This window comes from Telmatherina bonti (assembly GCF_933228915.1).
Source record: "Telmatherina bonti genome assembly, chromosome: 9".
Taxonomy (NCBI): domain Eukaryota; kingdom Metazoa; phylum Chordata; class Actinopteri; order Atheriniformes; family Telmatherinidae; genus Telmatherina; species Telmatherina bonti.
In genome coordinates, this window is record NC_136627.1 from 33,594,618 (window position 1) to 33,602,465 (window position 7,848).

Consider the following 7,848-nt stretch of genomic DNA (forward strand, 5'->3'; position numbering starts at 1 on the left):
AAGTGTCAGAATGAGGAAATGCGTTACAGTGTCAGAGTAAATAAACCTGAAACACTAGAAAATGTAAATGATCGTTTTCTTTTAGGAGACATTAAATGAAAGCCAGACAACGGCAGTCCAATTCATCCAGGAATTTATAAAGTAACGTCTGATAAGAAACTCTGCTAAATTACAACCTAAAATAGTGAACTTGAGCAGATTTACAGATGTTTAAATAGAGATGTTACGCAGGTAAATATCTCAGGACATTATCAGCTGATATGATAATCCACACCTATCACTGCCAGAGTCAGGAGAATCCAGGGATAGACCCCACGTTCACTTTCAAAACAGCAGGGGGATCCAGAAGAAGTGAAGTCCAACATAGTTTATGATAGGAAGAGAGAATACTTCCTTATAAACCCCTTCATCTCCATGGCAACTAGCAGGACCTTCAATGTAAATTTAAACAAAGGCAGTCATTAGAGAAGTCATCAGCAGAGTTTTTTTTAGAGTTGGAATAAAACTTTTGACCACAAAACAGCAAACTTTAAGCCAAAGCTTGGTAGAATCTTTTAGCTGAGTTAGTTTGCTACATATGTGTGTGCACGCATCTCATGCTACACGGGCTCTCGTCAAGCAAAGATTCATGTAACGGTCTGTCAAGGGAACAGTTTGGATAAAACAATAACAAATAGTTTTCTGTTTATTTATTGAGGAACTTTTTACACACTATTCACAAGTGTGTTTTGTCATGAAGGGGCTGATTAAAATAAAAGTTTAATGTTTTTTTTATGTAAGATAAATAAGATAAGTATAAATAAGATAAATTAAACATGATTTCATGTGCTACAGATATTCATGAATCACATCCCTGCCTCTGAAACTAGCACAATCAGCCTCATCTGGTAGCGCTCGGATGACTTTTACAGCTTTGAAACTTTAAAAAATATCCTGATATTGAACTCAGATTCCAGTCCAGTGACTAAAAAATGACTTTTTAATCACCTGCTCTTAAAAAGGTGCTATTGCACAAGGTTATTGTGTTGTTACACATCCCAGCGTACTGTAAAACACGTGACTCACAGCAGTACCAGTCATCAGCTGCACCACCACCATTACATAATGATGTCATGTAGTGGAAAACAGAGGCAATGAGATGATTAGATGATGACGATGTGTTAAGGAACATCTTATCAATCTCCCCTCTCATTAGGGAACCCATCCATCACATGAGACTTACGGTGTGAGACTCTGCTGTGATTTCCAACAAGTTAATTGGACCCTGATGCTGATGGAGTACAATGGAGTAATAAACACAGAGGATCCTTATAAAAAGCAGGATCCTGAGACACGATCTAGTACCTGTTAACAGACTGAGCTCTGCCTGCATCAACCAGATTATTCTAGCAACTCCTGCAAAAATAGCTAACAAAGATGTTTTTTTTCACCTCTTGTCCCCCACCCGCTGTAACACACAGCGCTTCACCCATAGAGACGAGGTGACAGCTGCACCATCCAGAAGTCTCTTTCTGTTGTATTTGTTAAACCACAAGAACAAAAACTCCTTTTATTGTTCTTACCAGTCGAAAAGGCGCTATAGGCCATTTTCTTTTAAAACATTTAACCATTCGGTCAACAAAAACCATGAAAATGTCAAAGTGCTATTTCTTTTTCTGCAGCAGAGCACATCTAAAAGATCTGACTTTATTTACTGGTGTCAGACAGATGAAGCACAATGTGGTTAAAGGCATGCAACAGGTACTTTACAAAACAAAGTTTCAAGCTGCAACATGGTCTTTATTTATATCATTATTAGTGTTTGCAGCTGAGAAAAAACAGGTTTTACGTTTCAAACCCCACTTAAACTGTAGAAAGTTTTTTTTAGTGGCATTTATGTCTAAATTAGTTAAATAAAACGTTTGACATTCTTATAAACACGTCACATTCTTTAACTGCAGACAATGCCAGTCTCAAACTGGTTTGTTTGAACTTCTTGTCAGAAATGAGCATGTTATTGTTACCATATGTAACTTCCATTTTTATTCATATGCTGTTCTAACTCTGTTCCTGAGCACCTACAGGGCTGTGTTGATGTTGGCCGCTGCAGTCATTCCAGAGAGGATTTTTCTTTTTCCTTGAAGGTAATAAGCCAGGGCCTCTCTCCTTGGTACGCTGTCTGATATGTCTACTTTTTTTCTTTACGTCTTCATTCCCACCCTGGCCCAGGGCTCAGCTTATTTTGATTTGCGGGACTCTTTTAATGAGACTCTTTTATGTTGTTTTTTTTCCCATTTAAAGGAACTGTTATGTGCTGCTGGATTTTGGAAAGGTAACAGGTTTTTATTAAGTTTGTTTTGACAAGTGAATTTTTATCCAAGGGCAAATGAAAAGAAAAGTTAAGTAACACTAAATTCTTTATGCTGTTTCAGAAACTGTTTTAAATAAAAAATTAAAATAAAAAAAAAGCGTAAGAGTCTGGAATTTTTTAATTGAAGCGTTTGTTGACTGATATTTTTGCTTGTCCAGCTCACTGTTACCTCCACACCTCATCTCCCCCCTTCACTTCGCTGTAGTCCCAACAAACGCTCATCCCTACCTGTGCAAAAAACATCTCTCATTTCCCTTCCTTTATCTTCTCGCTAGACTCCATTTCTCCGTGACACAGAGGTCACCCTCCTCCCTTCCTTTTTGCCCTTTTTCTGTGAAACCTGATAGCACGAGAAAGATGAAACTTTTAATGTTTCTATGCTTGCTCATTCACCACAGCATAAACTCAACCAGCAAGGACACAAAGACGACGATAACGGGAGGAAATATTTAGCATACAGTTTAGATACAAGTTAAATAAATAAATTCACAAATATCTCACTTCATATGAAGTCAAAAGTTGTAAGAGAAAGACTCTCATATAATCACAAAGACTGAATTGACATGTCAATATAATTTGCCTTATCTGAACTGCAGTTGGTTTGGTTTCATTAAAAACTTATATATGCTACTTATAGATGCACAAATGTTGTTTTCTTGATCTTTGATAGTAAACCATTTCATGTTCATCCTCAAAACACAAAATAAAAAAACTTATTTAATCTGTTAACATCATAAACTTAACACATCAGATTACACACTTCATGGCGCCGACTTTCATTGTTCTTAGTCTCTACCTGCCATCTTTGCAACTCGTGTGAAAGTTGTTTGGAGATCACAGAAGAAGCCTAAACAGCAGCTGTGTTTGGCTCTCTACATGAGGGACTCTGGGGTCAGCTGCCATCAAAGTAATGACAACATCCCTCCTGCCATCAGTTCTGCCCCCTGCTGGACATATCTGTCAACAGTAACCTACACTGCCATGTTCTCACCTTTTTGGTTCCACTTTCCAGCTGAGATCTCGCAGAAATACTCCTCCTCCAAAGCTTGGGGTGCTTAAAAATTGTCCTGCAGAAAGTATCATCTCACGTATGAACTTAAGAGACATCTAAAACTTTCAGGGCTCTCAAACTTTGCCACTTTTTAACTGGATGTGGCTGCTATTTATCACACTTATTACATAATACAGAAAAGAACTACAACAACGAGACGCATGTAACAAACCTTAGCAACTGCATTTTACCCAACTGCAGAGGATTGTTGTCTGAGATGTAGCCTGAGCTATGCTAAAATATTTCCAAATGCAAACATCAAGGAATAAATGTTTGTATGCAGTCAAATGGCCAGATACAAGCCATGACTAAACAAATAACTCGTGAAACTTTTCAGCCTTAAATAGCATTTTTCCTTCCAGATCTAAATTAGCTAACAGAAGAAAGCCTCTTCTTATAAGTTTGACCAGCTGTATTTTGGTAAACATCTTTACTTAATGTCTCACATTTAGCAGCAAATTAAAGCACAACAGCACTCTTAAGCACATTTTGGATTTAGGACAAAAGAAACATCAACAACTAGTAGAAAACAATTTCTTGCAACTAAAAAGTAAATGTCTATGGTTGTTTTCATTCTAATAATAAACTAAGTAGCATAACTGCAAGCTTGATAAAGATGGCAAAACTTTTACAAACTGTAAAAGAACTGTAATACCACATAATCATCTGCAGTGTAAATAAATCTTTCCCATTTTAAAGATAAAATCTAAAACAAAATTATGTATTATATTGATTTCACCCCCAACTTTTCCAATCCTTGTCGTTATCTAGTGATGTAGACGTCACTATTTAGATATACCATGAGAACAGTGACCCCTCCATGCAGCTCTGGTATCCCAGGAATGCGCAATGTGCCCAACACCAATCCCATAGCCTTCCTAACAAGATCTTTTCACCCCTCGGTGCCTTGATAAAACCTCGGGGATAACATTTATACAGCGTACATAACTCAGACGTGTCCAAGAGGAAAATAAAATGAGAGAAGTTACATAGACATTAGTGGTCAAGAGTCAAGAGGACGAGGGAATTTAATCAAAATTCAGACAGACAATATCCTCTTTCCTCCTCCAGCCTGCCCAGACAGCACAGGGCTCAGACATGCGACCCCATTCCTGTTACACAGGTGAAAACGGAAGTTTGACATGGTTGTCACGAGGAAACGATCCAACTTTATAATGAAATTACGATCGTCATTTTAAAAAAAATAAAATAAAAGTGAAACAAAATGATTGAATTTTACAGAAGCAGACCGTACCCATGTTAACCCCTCCAACAAGCTCAGCGCCCTTCATGTGAACTTAGCGTTGTTGTGAGGTACAGTTTTTTAATTGTTTTCATTACTTTTGTCAGCGACTTATAAGCCTTAATCACGGCCAGTTATCAAAATGGAAAAAGTTACACTTGGAAATAAGGATTTCTACTCGTAACACAGAGACTTATTGGATCCAGTCAGCAGCAGGATGTCCAAAACTGAAAACAGCTAAAGTTAGCCGATGCTAGCGCAGAGCCGCGCTACCAGCTAACTCACATCGCGCTTTAAGTACCCTTATCGGAGCCAAATGTCTTTACTTACCCAAGAAGTTCCAGAAAAACTTTTTCTGCTGCCTCCACGGGATGTATCTAAACTTTCCTGTGCTTAATACAGCATGAGCACGCTAACTTTGGGCAAACTGTATGACATTAGCTGAAGTATTACTTTCCCGGCGCCATGTTGAACAGGGAAAAGAGTACATCCGGGAAACTGCAACTGAAAACCATGGAAACGGACCCGCAACGGTCGCTAAGGGGTCTCATGGCCGCTTCGGTTTTCATGGGATTTCGTTGAATTAGTAGTTAAATTGTTTAATTTATTCATTTAAGAACACCCTTCAATCAAGAAACTGTTATCTCAAATGCCATATTGTCTAAAATGAACGAATCTAACTTTATATACAGTTGTGCTCATATTTATTCATACCCTTTCATTAAAGAAGGAAAAAAACAGCTGCCTGTAAAATAAGATGAAATCGTCTAAAGTACTAATAAATAAGAATTTTATGAAAATCATGACATTATTTTCTAATTCTGGTTCAACAGAAATAATTTTCTAAAAGCAAACAAATAAGATAATTTATTACATATACATAACTCATAAACTAATATTTTGTTGAACAATCGTCTAATGTTTCCGCTCCAATCAGGTGTTTTCTGTTCCTCTCAGTCAGACTTCTGCACCTGTTGACAGGTATTTTGTCCCACTGTTCAACAGAAAAGTGCTGTAATTTGTCCAGGACCAATTTGTTTGTTTGTTTGTTTTTTCTTTCTTCAACTCAATTAAATGAAAAAACAGTGTCTTGTTTTAATAAATTATATTTTTGCTCATTTTTAGTTATTATTCCCTTTTTTAACTCTCCAGTTATTTGAGTGACTGTTTTAAATTCAGCCTTTTCCTTAATGAAAGGGGATGAATACATATGAGCACAACTGTAAATAATTGAATTAATAAATAAAATCAACAACATTTGAAAGCTAATCTAATCTAATCTAATCTAATCTAATTGATCTATATTCATATATTAAATTTTCATAAAGTTTTAAAAATTTGGCCAAAGTTTTTTTTTCTGTTTTCTCCCTTTTACAAATAGAAGTGCATTTTGATTGACAGCAGTCATATTTCCATTCAGTTCAATTCAACTTTATTTATATCGCACAGCTATACAACAATATCATCTCATGGTACGTCACAGGGATACTCGATTCAGGTCCTTGAAAACTGGTGTCTTGCAGGCTTTCCAAGTGTCCCCCGCAGCAACACACCTGATTCAAAACAATGTAGCTTATATTTAGAAGACATGTGCAGAAGCTTGTCTGAGTCAGGGGTGTTCCAGTAGGGACACTTAAACCTGCAGGACACTGGCCCTCAGGGACCAGGACTGAAGATCCTTGGTCTACAGGCACATCTATTCAAGACAGTTTATAGTAAATAGCCTAGATAAGAAAAAACAATAGATTGCATTGAATCTTGACTTCATCCTGAGCATGTACGAGACGACAGTAGACAGTGGAGTAATGTAGGCCTATGCAACTGTGTGTACTTTAGGTAGTTTGGATAAGGATGAAGCAGCAGAGGTTGAATTAGAACAATCAGAGGTTGCTTCGTCTTCATTGAATGAATTGTTTAATTTTACCCGACACATAGTGATCACATTTTCTCCTCAAGATGTTTACATTTATTTTACTATCCTCTTATAAAACATAATGAACAACCTAAATATTTTTTTAGAAAAATATGTGTAGTTTGAACAATAAATTAATATATTCATTAAACTTTCTGATCACAATGGATCTCCAAAACATCCCAAAACATTGAATAGCATGTATCTAAAAATCAGAAATATAGTATTTGACATCATGATCACATCATGATCCTTCAGGACTGAAAAGTTATTTTAAACATTGGTGCACATTTCCACATGTGTGTAGCTGAACATCTGAACAGACTCACCCACCTAATGATAAGATCTATTAAGAAGCATATAAAAGACAGATCAAGTTATCCTGCTTTTTTATTTTCTCAAGTACTCCCTGTGGTTTCTCCAAGAACCCCAAGCGGTACATGTACCTCTATATTAGAAACACTGTTTCTTTCAAATAGATTTGTATTGGTGTTTAAGTAGAAGTGAGAGAATGAGCTGAATCAGCAGAGGAAAATGAAGGATTGGTCACTGATTCATTAAGAGAGACAGCAGAGGGACAGCTGCAGCTGATGAACTAACAGGCTCTCATTCACCCCATTTCCTGCCTTTCCTGTTCGACAGAGGAGTGGCGGACAGGAAGGACCGCAGCCGCTGAGAACAAATATTTGAGTTTAGTTTGACTGTTGGTTATAAGCTGAGCAGACGTGGAGCTTCTTGACCAATGTGGCATCACTTGTTTTGTATCAACATAGCAATGTGCTACTGTTCATCCTGCAGGTACTAACCAGGAGCAGAGAGGAGGTGGAGGCGGGTGGAGGTGGAGAAAAGGTGACTGCAAGGTGATTTCACAGCTGTGAAGCAGGACAGGGGGGCTTTGTGGTGATGTGGTGGTCCACGCTGTCGCCTCAGAGCAGAGTTTGAATCTCTCACAGTCCAAAAACATGAACATCAAGTTAATAAGTGACCCTAAATTGTCTCTCAGTGTGTGATTCTCTGACTCTGGGTTTTATTGACCACATGTAGCCTTCTCCCCCCTGACCCACGCCACCCATAACTGTAAATAGGATTTAGCAGAAAAATATTCTCATAAAGAAGAATCTCTTTAGTGCTTAAAAGATTTAATCTCAGCTTGGATCAGAAAAGCCCTTCTGAGGTAATGAAAGGGTTAGATTTCACATGCTTTTTTTTTTCATTGAAGCACAGACAAACAAAGGTGGAAGCCACCCCCTGAAAGGACTTAACTGACTTCTGCACATCGCTACAAAGAAAAT

General features: G+C 37.5%; 1 protein-coding gene across 1 annotated transcript in view; it reads right to left on the reverse strand.

The window, feature by feature from the left end:
- The window catches only part of pak4 (p21 protein (Cdc42/Rac)-activated kinase 4), a gene marked incomplete at its 3' end in the record, with an annotated part of 30,541 nt that extends 25,444 nt beyond the window's left edge, over positions 1 to 5,097 (reverse strand). The window contains exon 1 of the mRNA XM_079246126.1: positions 4,975 to 5,097. The remainder of the gene's footprint in view (positions 1 to 4,974) is intronic.
- Between the last annotated feature and the right edge of the window lie 2,751 nt (positions 5,098 to 7,848).